Genomic DNA, 14,130 nt, shown 5'->3' with positions numbered 1-14,130 from the left:
CTGCTACAGTAGCTGGAGCCCAGCATTACAATGTTCCTGTTCAGTTATTCCACAGTTTTCTTAAGGAACACAAAAGTGAAAAGGAAACTGGCAATTTTTAACAGCCTACCTCAGCAAAAGCTGAACGGAATGTCATGAGACAGAGAAAAGACTTCTCCAGCCACAGGACATCCCCTTTTCCAGAGAAGCGTTACTCACTAGGTTTCATTACAAGTGTATTAAATCAAAAGATAGAGCCTGGAAAGGCAGATCTCCACTACCCTGTACCATATGCTGACAAGAGGACAGCATAGTCATTTGCTGCAAGAACATTCAAACATCATCATCTGCTTTTTAATCAGGAAGTTGATTTTTTGCCAGTTTAATTTAAAATCAAAGAGCCACATACAGGCTGGCACCAAACAGCCCAGTACAACCCAGTTGGTTGTTTTGGTTACCCAAGTCTAAGGGGAAAGCTTTCTGTTTTTGCCCTCAGCAGGTGAAGCAGTTTGGAGCCCAGCAATTGCCTTTTTACACAAGTGGAACAAGTCACCACTGAGTTTCCCGGGACAGTAGGTGTCTGTCTGTCCCTTCGGGGAGAGGCTAACAAGCAACCTTGGCGTTCCAGCCAGCTGCAGCAGTGTTCCTAGTGAAATAACAGACCGAGACCCCGAGATCCAGACTTACTGCCTATGCCTATAAGAGGCTAGAACAGGGATCGGCAACCCTTGGCACGTGGCTCATCAGGGAAATCTGCTGGCGGGCCGGGCCAGTTTGTTTACCTGCCACGTCCGCAGGTTCGGCTGATCGCAGCTCCCACTGGCCGCAGTTTGCTGTTCCAGGCCAATGGGGGATGCAGGAAGCGGTGGCCAGCACATCCTCAGCACATGCTGCTTCCCTCAGTCCCCATTGGCCTGGAGCGGCGAACCACGGCCACTGGGAGCTGCGATCGGCCAAACCTGCGGACGCGGAAGGTAAACAAACTGGCCCAGCCCACCAGCGGATTTCTCTGATGGACTGTGTGCTAAAGGTTGCCGATCCCTGGGCTAGAACATTATTTGTGGGTCACACATGGCTTCCTACCCCAGGATCCCCACCAGATGCCCCCTCTGCTTAGCTCAGTCTGGCCACCATTTGGAGGAGCCAGATGAAATGTGGCATCCCCCATTTCAGAGAAGCAGCACCCTGCACATACCCAAGCACTCCACTGGGTCACAGCTGTCCTGTCTCCCACATCACAAGGGGGAGGAGTCCAGCTCCCTGCCTTTCCCACAGGTTGTCCTGAGTTGATCAAGGACCTCCCAGCCCTTGTTACACACAAACCCTTTCTGCCTGCTGACAGATGAACCTAATTCCTGCCAGAGAAAGCCAATGGCTTGGTTTAGGAGGAGACAAACAGCCAGAAAGGGCTGGGGGCAGGGAGCAGGTTTAATATTAACTAGCAGCAGGATCAGTGTGGAACAGCTCACTAGTAGGGATGGGAAAGGGGAGGGGACTGCTCCAGCTCCCAACTCCCTCTCTACTGCTGCCAGCCCGGTAACCATTAGCTACAGCAAAGGCCAAGGTGCTGAGCAGTGTCCCTGACACACTGTGCAGAGAGACACACCCTTGCACTAGAGCAGACTAGACCAGCGTTTGCTCAGGACACCAGGCAATGACCGGTTCTCCAGATGACTAGAGAGGCAGTAAAGATGTTGGTTCTGGAAAGAGCCCAGGCTACCAAGGTGCTCTGATCCTGCACCTCTAACCCGCCACTCAGAGCTTTCTTTCCTGCAAGGCCCTGCATTCCTGCTGCGTAAGCTCCCCCACTCCCATTCACAGTGCCATTGCCTAGCTTCCAAGCCCCGTTACAGGGTCAAAGAGCCCAAAGCTGAGTGGAGGCAAAACAGAGAGCCCAAGGCAGCTGGGGGCTGTTACTGGTTTGGGAGTGGGAGCCAGACAGACGAGCAAGGAGGGCCCTACAATACCTGCAGCCACCCCAGTTCAGCAACGCTGATTTTATTTTGAGCAGCTAGCTAAGAGTAGCGCATACTGAGCTGAGTGAAGGCTCCTGATTCCCAGGCTGCCCATCACAGCCTGGGCGGGAACAGCTGGGCAGGGCCTCGGTCTCCCACTCGCCTGACACACACACATACTTGGCAAGCAGTGCAGTAGCAAAGCCCTCTTCTCCATGCTCGGCACCCTCTCTGAGCGGATCTAAGTGACCAGGGTGGGGAACTGCACACTAGGCAGGGGCATAGGGAATGGGAAAAGAACAGAGGAGAAGAAAGGCCAGCCCAGGAAGGAATGGGTGGCTGGCTAGCAAGTCCAGGCCCTGGTTGGAGGAGTCAGAGCTGAGGTCCCATTATGAGGAGGGTGTATGGTTGGTGGGAAAGGCACAGGGTGCACTCACTCAAGTGTATTTGCTCTGGGACCCAGCTTCACTTGGTACTTTATTGGCAGAGGACCTCTTGGGACTGTCAAATCAATGTTTGCTCGGTGGCTAGGTAGCTGGGGAGAGTGACTGCTTATGGACTGGTTTCAGAGTAACAGCCGTGTTAGTTTGTATTCGCAAAAAGAAACCGAGTACTTGTGGCACCTTAGAGACTAACCAATTTATCTGAGCATAAGCTTTCGTGAGCTACAGCTCACTTCATCAGATGCATACTGTGGAAAGTGTAGAAGATCTTTTTATACACACAAAGCATGAAAAAATAGCTCCCCCCACCCCACTCTCCTGCTGGTAATAGCTTATCTAAAGTGATCACTCTCCTTACAATGTGTTTGATAATCAAGGTGGGCCATTTCCAGCACAAATCCAGGGTTTAACAATAACGTCATGAGGGAGGAGGGATAGGAAAAAAAAGGGGGAAATAGGTTACCTTGCATAATGACTTCGCCACTCCCAGTCTCTATTCAAGCCTAAGTTAATTGTATCCAATTTGCAAATGAATTCCAATTCAGCAGTCTCTCACTGGAGTCTGGATTTGAAGTTTTTTTGTTGTAATATCGCAACTTCCATGTCTGTAATCGCGTGACCAGAGAGATTGAAGTGTTCTCCGACTGGTTTTTGAATGTTATAATTCTTGACATCTGATTTGTGTCCATTTATTCTTTTACGTAGAGACTGTCCAGTTTGACCAATGTACATGGCAGAGGGGCATTGCTGGCACATGATGGCATATATCACATTGGTGGATGTGCAGGTGAACGAGCCTCTGATAGTGTGGCTGATGTTATTAGGCCCTGGAATTCCTCAAGAGCTTCTTTTCCATGGGTCCAGATGATGAAGATGTCATCAATATAGCGCGAGTAGGGGCGTTAGGGGATGAGAGCTGAGGAAGCGTTGTTCTAAGTCAGCCATAAAAACGTTGGCATACTGTGGGGCCATGCGGGTACCCATAGCAGTGCCGCTGATCTGAAGGTATACATTGTCCCCAAATGTAAAATAGTTATGGGTAAGGACAAAGTCACAAAGTTCAGCCACCAGGTTAGGCGTGACATTATTGCTATTACCAACAGGAGAGTGGGTTTGTGTGTGGGGGCAGGGGGGGTGGGAGAGAAAACCTGGATTTGTGCTGGAAATGGCCCAACTTGATTATCATACACATTGTTAGGGGAGTGATCACTTTAGATAAGCTATTACCAGCAGGAGAGTGGGGTAGCGGGAGGTATTTTTTCATGCTTTGTGTGTATAAAAAGATCTTCTACACTTTCCACAGCATGCATCCAATGAAGTGAGCTGTAGCTCACGAAAGCTTATGCTCAAATAAATTGGTTAGTCTCTAAGGTGCCACAAGTACTCCTTTTCTTTTTGCTTATGGACTGGGAGCTGAGAGAGGCTATCAGCATGAACTGCTACACTGCAAGCTAGTCCCCAGCACAGCTGGGAGGAGCAGTAGGCTTACTCCCCATCCAGCCCATGCTCTCATGCAGGCTGTTAAGAGAACACACAACTCATCTGACAAAATGGTAACAAATAACATTGCCTCTCCATTTAAGTGTCACTGCTGTATACAATGTCTCACTGGGGAGCTGAGCCAGGGAATTGGGGACACTAAGTCCTACATTAAGAGAGGAGGAGGATTTATTGTTTCTACTTCGCACCTTGGTGAAGAGCCTCTAGAGCCATTCCTCTCGCCAGGCAGGCTTACTGACCTGAACATACATGCCATGCTGCATGTTGTCGAGTCTCGTGAAGTAGAGATCTGTCTCTTGAGGCCACAGGGCAATGCTACCCCCACACCCACCCTGAAGAAATCTCTGTGCTCAGAATTCTTTCCACAGCAAGCCTGAAAGGACTGGAACTCCCCAAACCATGCTGCTCTAGGAATAGAAATCCATTGGGCTATTGTCTGCATCTCTCTCTGCCTCTCCACCCCCACAGTGGAATAATGAGCCTGGGTGTTAATGGCCTTCCTTACAATTCCATGTGGGCTCCTGTTTATTGTGAACGGAGCACTCCTCCTTCTTTGTTTCTATGGTAAACGCATTCAGTGAGCGAAGCCAAAACAGCGAAGCAGCTAGGCCTTAACCCAACAGCCCCAAGAAAAAGCAACCCCCCAGGACACAACTGCCACCCATCAGTGCCAGAGCTGTGGCTGAAGCAGGACTTGCCAGGAGTCCCATAAGTGTGCAAGAGCAGTATAGGACCTCGTGTACCACGTGGGCTGTGACGATTTAGTACAGATCAGTTAAAATCAGGGGCTGGGATTGCAGGCCTAACTTCTGGGATTAAGTTAGATCTTCATGCCTGTTTGCATAGTTTCCTGCAGTTCAGCTGCAGGTTGCATAGAATTGTCGGTAAGCAGCTTCCTGTACTGAGCAGCAAAGCCCTGCACGTCAACCTGAGCAAGTGACTGGGCCCAGAATCTCCCTCCCACTAAATGTCACTTCATGAAGAACATTGCACTCTGCAGACTGTGGGTCTCTGGCCCAGTACAAAAGGGCTCTCTTAGATTTCACCTACTATGACACTGGACCCTTAGCTGGTGATACTAAGTGTCCCCTACAGATTACCAACCTAGGCTTCTCCACCAACCCCCAAAAGGAACTGGTCAACAGCATGTCACTGAACAGCTGCTTTCTAGGACACCAGAAAACAGTGAAACAGGAGGAAATGAAAGCCATCAAGGAGCCAGGTGAGAAAAGAGAAGGAGAGTCTCAGCAAAGCGACAGTAAAAGCTGGAAAGGAGCCGCTCCTGAGGATACAAGGAGCCCTGCCCGTGGGAGTTGTGCTCAGAGCCAACCAACATCCCATAAGATTGAAGATCCAGTGGGCAAGGAAGCGACTGTGAATTATACCTAGAGTAGCAAAACTCAACAGGACCCATAATGACTATTTCTAGCAGGAAGTGCTGCCCAGGACGGATGAACCTCAGCAGGGCACAGGCTGGCTGCATCCACCTGTAAAGCCAGGGAAGGGACACCACACTCTGAGGAGAGGTGGGAATGCTTGCGGAGTACGTTGCCACAGCCTCAGACTCCACGGAACAAGTCTCTATGGTCTGGGACCATCCATGGGCAGCCTCATTGCAGAGGGAAGACAGGGAGCAGTTCCTGTAACGGTCCATTGCTTTCACTTATGGAACCTGTGACTTGCCTTTGCTAAAGTTACAGTCAGTGACTTTTAAAGCAGAAAAGAATGACTTATTTATTGCCGTTACTGTCTCTCCCTTTGAACTTTGGGGTTAATTCATTCATCTCTCCTGACTGCGTCCAGCATGTACCTCTGGCAGTGACCGCTCTGTATGTTTGGAGGAGAGGGGTTGAGGCATGATGCTGAGAAATGCCATGTGACTTTCTAAAATCACTGTACCTGCTCCATGGTTTCCCGTTCCCTTCTGAAGTCAGCTGCAGGAAGAGTAACCACAGTAAAGTTCTTACATTTTAAAATGAAGGGAGCACCTGGCTTGGGTCACATGCCTGACAATAACTCCTTCCTGGATATTTATGGCATTGCCAAAACTTGGCCTTTGTGCCCATGTACAGCGAAGTTGACAGGAAAAGAGAGAAACATGAAAGGGCTCCTTTTATAATCACAACACAGAACAGCACTTGGAAGTGGCTTTTTCTTTTAGAAGACTTGAGGTAACCTCCAAAGGCTTTGCACCAAGCTAGCATCTCTATGCACAGGTGCTTAGAAGACAGAAGTAACTTGCCTCACCATGATTTTATCTTTGACTTGTTTGTTTGGGGTGAAGAGAAGCAGAATTCCTGGCATTAAGAAGATACACAAGTTGTTGGGATTTGGGCAAGTGACTAAGTGTCAGCAGTAACCCAGAATTTCCATGTGTGAGCTCTGGCACTCAGCAGCATGAAAAAGGGTGCATTCACTTACCACAGCCCCAGGCAAGCACCCCAAGCCACTCCTGCAATCAATCACATGGGGCTTGGAGGGGATAAGTTTGCAGATCCTGCATCCTGCCAGCTTCTGTGCCCAGTGCCCGTTTCTGCCAGCTCCTTCCTATGGGCCTGCATTGCCAGGCTCTGAACAGGGAAAGTTCATATCCACTGCTTTCTAAATGCCTGTGTCTTGTGTTCATGCCCATTGCAATCACGGGTTCTCATCATAAGCAGGGACCATTGTTGCTACCAGTGCCATTCTGACTGGATTCTCCTTCTCTAGGGTTGTTCTTAGGGTCCCAATTCTTTTGAGCTCTCAGTCTATCGTCTGTAATACTGACCCATGATTTCGTTGAACGTCTGGACATATTATTTTGCATTTCCTTATAATTTATTGCCATCCCTAGGAGGAGGTATTGGGATACTCACTACACCGACCTATCCAGATTAGCAGTTTACTACTCTTTGCTTTGATTTGTTGCCTTCTAACTGCTCTCAAAGGATGGCCTCCCCGCACCTCCCATGAGTTAAAGAGATCCTAACTGCCTCAGAAGGCCAGGCCTTCCACTTTTGGTTTTAGTTATAGGCAGAATCCCACACATCCAAATACTTACCATCCTTTCTGCCTAGGCTGGATTGAAAGCAGCAAAGCACAAGCAGATTCTGATCCGGAGGAAGCACATGGGTCATGTAGCCATTCAGCTGACTGACTTGCCTCAGCAGTCTAGAGCTCTGCTCACCTCTTCAATATCTAACATTTTTCTAGGGATTATATTGCTTTTCTCCATGCAGACAACAGATCATTCCATTGGTCTTTAATGCACGTGTGCGCCTGAGGCCATCATATTATGACACTTGACATGTAACATACAGTACACGAAGGTCATGGGCTACAAACCCCAACAACATATTAGCTGTGTAACCAGCTGCTTGTTTTAAAATCTCATTCTGCCTTTTCCTACATTTAAGAAATGCTCAGCCCACACCTGCTTGTTTCTTTGCCAAATCTCACTTTGCAAACTGAACCTGAAATACAGGAGCACAAAGTACTTCCTGAAACACCACCACATGCCATACTCCTTGGGCTGCACAAAGCGCTCTTCTCCAGGAAGAGCCTTAGCACCTCCCTTCACAGACAGGCTTTGTGACAGAAGAAGGGATCACATGAACACTTCCCCCAAAACACCTGCCTTGGAAATGATAGAAGAAACAGAAGAGGTCCAGGGAAAGGCAACAAAAATGATCAACGGCCTGGAAAGCCTTCCATATGAAGAGAAAAGGAATAAAGAGCCTAGAGAAGACAAAAACTAAGAGGGGATGTGATAGAAATGTATAGAAGAATGGTAAAGAGAAGGGATGTTCCTATTACACTCATAATACAAGAATAAGGGCACAAAGAAATCAAAGGGAACCATTTAAAACTGTCAAGAAAATCCATATTTTAAAGCCACAACACATAGTATATGGAACTAACTGCAGCAAAATATCATGGTGGCCAAAAGCTCAGTAGGATTCAACAAAGCATTAGCCATTTGTATGGCTAATGAAGCCATTCAGTTACAAGTTTCCTGTGTCTGTGGAGCCCAGACAGGATGGTCCATGGTTCTGACATAGTGTGGCTGTCCTTATTCCTTCCAGTGGGTCAGTAGATAACAAACAGCTGCCTTGCCCAGCGACATGCAAAGTAAGGTCTCCGAACCCAACTGTTCCCTTTTTTCAGGGACACTTCAGATTAGTTGCCTTGCCAAATGCTGCCACTCAGCCTGGCACAGGCAGCACCACTTGGCTGTTAACACCTTTGTGAGGGGATTAAAGGCAATTCTGTTAATTTTAAAAGCAATGTTTAATTAGCATCTTTTAAAGAGAGACTCCTACCACCTGCTCAAGCTTCACAGGGATCCAGCCCCTGAGCACAGACCTCCAGCCCCTTTTGGACTTTTCAGAACCAACTCCTTTCAAATTGAAAACTGATTAATACACTAAGAGCTATCTCCCCCATCCATCCTAGTCTCCCTGTGGCAGTAGTCTGGAGAGAAACAACCTAGCCCAGCATGCTCAGGGCCAGCTAATTTCAGTGGGCTACAGCAGCTACCAGGTTAGCACATTACTAAGTAGGGATCAATGCCACATACTTAGCAGGATCAGCTCTTCCGCTTCTGTGCTCAGTCTCCTGGGCAGTCGGCAAGCTTCGCCTCTTCACAGGATCTCATGTGAGTCCACTGCTGGCTTCTCCTCAGCATCACCATGGCACTAGATTTACTGTTCCCATCACAGAAACAAAACACCTACACTCCTGCTCAGACTCCCCGACAAACTCTGCTTCCAGTAGACAGAGAAAGAGCCAACAGGATTGACTCCTAAGCAGCACACAGGTTCCAGATTTCACCAAGCAGGGCCAGCTATGGGCATCAGAGAGTACCTCTTCATTGCTGACACAGCCACTCCAGCACCTGCTTCAGACACAGGAATAGCCCCAGTGCCCCCCAGAAATGGCAGCTCTGTGTACATCCAGGTGCCAGAAGAGCCCTCTAAGGAACTACAATGACTATTCAGCGTGTTTGTAAAGTCCATTACCTCCCCACCCTCTTTCAAAGCCATCTTGAGCATCACCAAGGGGCACCAGTACCAGCCTTCAGGGATCAGAAAAGCTCATGTCACTTAACCATCCCCTCACCCTGCACCCCCACACCCAGAAGACAGACAGTAGGCTAAACCCCAAGAGCTCAGAAATTACCCTCTTGCAGGATACCAAAAGGTTTCTGCCAGGTCCCAAGACAAGCCCAACAGAGAGTGGGATACAGTGCTCACTTCAGGACACGCTGAAATCTACCTGTACCTTGTCTCCACTAGAATTTTACAGCAAGAGACCTATCACAAGTTAGGTGGCTTTTTTTTTTTTTTTTTTTTTTTTTATAAAACAGGGAGATCACTTTTTTTTGGCGGTGAAGATATAAACTGGAAGAGTTAAAGCCTAGTGCACTCCAGGCTCCAATACAACCAGCTAAAGCACCTTCAAATGGCTTGGTCTAAGCCAAAAACTTTTGCCAGTAATGTCACTTACTGGCATGATTTTTAAGGACATTTCTGTAACTGCACAATCATTCCAGACACAGTTATACAAACAACATATGCTTCTACTGGTATCTTATTTTGTTTGGGGAACCAGTAGAAACTATACTGGCAAAAGCACTCTTTTGCTGGTACAAACAGCATTTTATTAAGAGCCTCTATGCTCTGGTGATAGTTCATTTTTGTAGCAAATGCCAGACTTTAGGACTTGCCTACTCTTAAAGTTCATTCAGATTAAGGTTGGGTGAGTTTAAAGTGCAACAGTGATTCCTGAATTCCAGAACAAGTGTCCACATATGGAGTTGAGTGTGCGTTATTCCAGTTTGATTTAATTCAGTGGATTAAACTAATCTATCAGACAATGGCAGAAAAAGATCCAACGATGGGAAGAAGAAACTAAACAAAATCAGAACAGAAATAAAATGTAAATTTTTAACACGGACGAAAACTAACTATTGGATCAATTTACTTTGGGACCGGGTGTATTCTCCCACAGTAGAAGTTTTTAATCAAACCTGGATGTCTTTCTAAAAGACACATCCAACTCAACCAGCAGTCGTGGGTCTGAGGCAGAAACCAGTGGGTGAAATGCTAAGGCCTGTGTTACCCAGGAAATCAGACTAGACCATCACCACGGCCCTTAAAGCCCACCCCTCCGTGCTGGCCACTCAGAGTCCAGAAGGAATGCTTGTGGGACACCCAGACCAGCCAGCAAAGGGCCGCTAGCGACTGTCAGTGAACCGGCAACGAACTCCTTCCTGCAGACCCAGCCCAACCCGGCCAGACCCGCTGGGCGGGGGGACAAAGGGCCCAGCCCGCAGAGGAAGAGGGCGCCGACAGGTCACACAGGTGGGCTCTGAGGTGCAGCCCCCTAGGATGGGCGGGGGGGGCTGAGCGCGACATGGGGCCACGGGCGGAGCCCCTCGGGGGTGGGGGAGAGCCCTTGGCCGAGCCCCCCGGGGACGAGGGAGGGTGAGCGGGGGGCGGGGCCCAGGCCGAACCCCCCGTGGGGAAGGGACCTGGGAGGGGCCGAAGTGAGGGGGGGCTGAGGGGGTGCGGGGCCCAGGGACTGGAAGACTAAGGGGGGGAGGGACTGGGCCCGGCCCCCTCAAGGTGAGGGGGGAAGGGAGAGGAGAGTCCCGCGGGGGGGGAGGGCCCGGGCCAGACCCCCCCAGGGTGAGGGGGCTGGCGGGGGGATCTGGGGGGGAAAGCCCCGCGGGGGGGGAGGGGCCCGGGCCGGACACCCCCCCAGGGTGAGGGGGCTGGCGGGGGGGAGGGGAGAGCCCCGCGGGGGGGAGGGGCCCGGGCCGGACACCCCCCCAGGGTGAGGGGGCTGGCGGGGGGGAGGGGAGAGCCCCGCGGGGGGGAGGGCCCGGGCCGGACACCCCCCCCAGGGTGAGAGGGCTGGCGGGGGGAGGGGAGAGCCCCGCGGGGGGGAGGGGCCCGGGCCGGACACCCCCCCCCCAGGGTGAGGGGGCTGGCGGGGGGAGGGGAGAGCCCCGCGGGGGGGAGGGGCCCGGGCCGGACACCCCCCCCCAGGGTGAGGGGGCTGGCGGGGGGAGGGGAGAGCCGCGCGGGGGGGAGGGGCCCGGGCCGGACACCCCCCCCCCGGGGTGAGGGGAGAGCCGCGCGGGGGGGGAGGGGCCCGGGCCGGACACACCCCCCCCAGGGTGAGGGGGCTGGCGGGGGGAGGGGAGAGCCCCGCGGGGGGGGAGGGGCCCGGGCCGGACACCCCCCCCCCAGGGTGAGGGGGCTGGCGGGGGGAGGGGAGAGCCCCGCGGGGGGGGAGGGGCCCGGGCCGGACACCCCCCCAGGGTGAGGGGGCTGGCGGGGGGAGGGGAGAGCCGCGCGGGGGGGGAGGGGCCCGGGCCGGACACCCCCCCCCCCCAGGGTGAGGGGGCTGGCGGGGGGGAGGGGAGAGCCCCGCGGGGGGGAGGGCCCGGGCCGGACACCCCCCCCCCAGGGTGAGGGGGCTGGCGGGGGGAGGGGAGAGCCCCGCGGGGGGGAGGGGCCCGGGCCGGACACCCCCCCCCAGGGTGAGGGGGCTGGCGGGGGGAGGGGAGAGCCGCGCGGGGGGGGAGGGGCCCGGGCCGGACACCCCCCCCCAGGGTGAGGGGGCTGGCGGGGGGAGGGGAGAGCCGCGCGGGGGGGGAGGGGCCCGGGCCGGACACCCCCCCCCCAGGGTGAGGGGGCTGGCGGGGGGGAGGGGAGAGCCGCGCGGAGGGGGAGGGGCCCGGGCCGGACACCCCCCCAGGGTGAGGGGGCTGGCGGGGGGAGGGGAGAGCCGCGCGGGGGGGAGGGGCCCGGGCCGGGGTGAGGGGAGAGCCGCGCGGGGGGGGAGGGGCCCGGGCCGGACACCCCCCCCCCAGGGTGAGGGGGCTGGCGGGGGGAGGGGAGAGCCCCGCGGGGGGGGAGGGGCCCGGGCCGGACACCCCCCCCCCAGGGTGAGGGGGCTGGCGGGGGGAGGGGAGAGCCCCGCGGGGGGGGAGGGGCCCGGGCCGGACACCCCCCCCCCAGGGTGAGGGGGCTGGCGGGGGGGGAGGGGCCCGGGCCGGACACACCCCCCCCAGGGTGAGGGGGCTGGCGGGGGGGGAGGGGCCCGGGCCGGACACACCCCCCCCAGGGTGAGGGGGCTGGCGGGGGGAGGGGAGAGCCCCGCGGGGGGGGAGGGGCCCGGGCCGGACACCCCCCCCCCAGGGTGAGGGGGCTGGCGGGGGGAGGGGAGAGCCCCGCGGGGGGGGAGGGGCCCGGGCCGGACACCCCCCCAGGGTGAGGGGGCTGGCGGGGGGAGGGGAGAGCCGCGCGGGGGGGGAGGGGCCCGGGCCGGACACCCCCCCCCCCCAGGGTGAGGGGGCTGGCGGGGGGGAGGGGAGAGCCGCGCGGGGGGGAGGGGCCCGGGCCGGACACCCCCCCCCAGGGTGAGGGGGCTGGCGGGGGGGAGGGGAGAGCCGCGCGGGGGGGAGGGGCCCGGGCCGGACACCCCCCCCCCGAGGGTGAGGGGGCTGGCGGGGGGAGGGGAGAGCCGCGCGGGGGGGAGGGGCCCGGGCCGGACACCCCCCCAGGGTGAGGGGGCTGGCGGGGGGGAGGGGAGAGCCGCGCGGAGGGGGAGGGGCCCGGGCCGGACACCGGGTGAGGGGGCTGGCGGGGGGAGGGGAGGGGAGGGGAGAGCCCCGCGGGGGGGGAGGGGCCCGGGCCGGCCCCAGCTCACCTAGCAGACCGGATCACAGGCGGCCCCGCGCCGGACCAGCCCGGCTCCCGGCTCCGGACACAAAGCCGCACGGGCGGGAGGCGGCGGCGGCGGCTCCGCCCCCCGACCAGCCTCCCGCCAATCAGCATCCGCTCACCTCCTGGGTCCCCACCCCCTCCCCAAGCCCCGCCCCCGCGCGCTCGGCCTATCACCGCCATCGTCCTGTACACACGGCGCCCCGCCCATACCGCGGGTGGCGCGAGGCGCCTCGCCGGCCCGGTCGCTCCCCTCCCCCGCGTCAGGCGGCGGTTGGCGCGGCGGTTGGAGCGGCCCGCGCGCGTGCCCGCCCCGCCGGAGCCGGAGCCGGGGCCGGGGCCGGGGCCGGGGCCGGGCCCCGCTCTCGGCACCGCCCGGCTCCTGAGGGGAAGCGGGTGCCCGCGGCGGGGTTAGAAGCTCAGCCGGAGGCCCCGCGTGTCTCCATCACCGGCCGGCTGCCCCCGGGGCGTCCGTTCCCCGGGAGCCCAGAGAGGGGCCTGAGCCCGGGGGGAGCCCGGGGGGCTGGCGCGGCCCGGGGGGCTGGCGCGGCCCGGGAGGGTGGGACCCGAGTGCATCCGACTCTGCCCCAGGCCGCGCGACTCCCCCTCCAGGCTGGGTGGAGGCGGGGAGGGGAAGCGGCGCAGCCCGCTCCTGTCCGGGAACCCCGCTCCTGTCCGGGAACCCCGCGGGCTGAAGGAGCAGGAAAGTCTGGTTCCAGCACGACAGGGACTTTCCGCCGGTGACAGCCCCAGCCCTGGCCCTGCCTGCACGACGCACCGTTTCCTTTTACGGAGCGGCAGCCGCTCTGGGCCAAACTCATCCCGAGTGTAATTCGGCTTCGGCCCAGTTACACCAAGGACGAAGGACTCAAAGCGCAGTCGTTGCTGATGGGGGGACAGAGCCGTTTTGGGAATAACGCTGCAAAGCCAAAGTGAGCAGCCTTGGCAGTGGAGCTGCCTGCAGATGACCAGAAACCCCCCTGGGAGCAGGTCCAGGGAGCGAAAGTCACTTTTGGCGTTAGTTTTGCTCCAAGTCACTCCACAACTCTCTATTAAACTAAGTTATTAAATGAGAAATGACACAGGAATGTCCGTTTTGTGTAGAACCTCCCCCTCCACCCTGAAGAGGCGGCTGCCCCTGGAAGACGAGTCTGCAGCTGGGAATAAACTCCCACTCACGGAGCTTTGGCTAGACGGCGTGGACATTGCTGCTTGGCCTACAGCTTGCCTCTCAAGCCTAAGCAGTTGGATGGGTTTGGGAGGCCAAACTGAAACGTCCACACTATTCTCAGGCTCCAGCCCCAATATCCTGAGTCTGTCTACCCAGGCTGGGTGGCTTGCTCCCAGCTGCACCGTAGACATACTCAGAACGGCCTGCTGGGACTCTAGGATTTTAGATTGGCTGTAAATGAGAATAATTCAGAGTTTCTGCTCTGGCTCCAGTTTCAGCCCATGGCCCCTTGCTTCACCTGGCAGGGGCTGCTCCAATAGATTTTCTGAACACATGAAGTCCTGCTAATTTGCAGGGATCCTGGA

At 56.2% G+C, this 14,130-nt stretch overlaps 1 protein-coding gene across 6 annotated transcripts in view; it reads right to left on the bottom strand.

Moving 5' to 3' along the window:
- Positions 1–14,130, bottom strand: part of DLG3 (discs large MAGUK scaffold protein 3) — a 178,517-nt gene that overhangs the window by 38,559 nt on the left and 125,828 nt on the right. Inside the window, exon 1 of one of the 6 annotated variants that reach the window (XM_084640168.1) lies at positions 12,581–12,706. The exons of the other annotated variants lie outside the window; for them this stretch is intronic. The gene's annotated coding sequence lies outside the window, so the exon portion shown is untranslated. Of the gene's footprint in view, positions 1–12,580; positions 12,707–14,130 lie in introns of those variants that run through there. 6 annotated transcript variants of the gene reach the window in all.

Source organism: Lepidochelys olivacea, assembly GCF_965140295.1.
Source record: "Lepidochelys olivacea isolate rLepOli2 genome assembly, chromosome: 9".
Taxonomy (NCBI): Eukaryota; Metazoa; Chordata; order Testudines; family Cheloniidae; genus Lepidochelys; species Lepidochelys olivacea.
The sequence above is the reverse complement of the archived record's forward strand: the minus strand, read 5'-3'. Positions and strand labels throughout refer to the sequence as shown.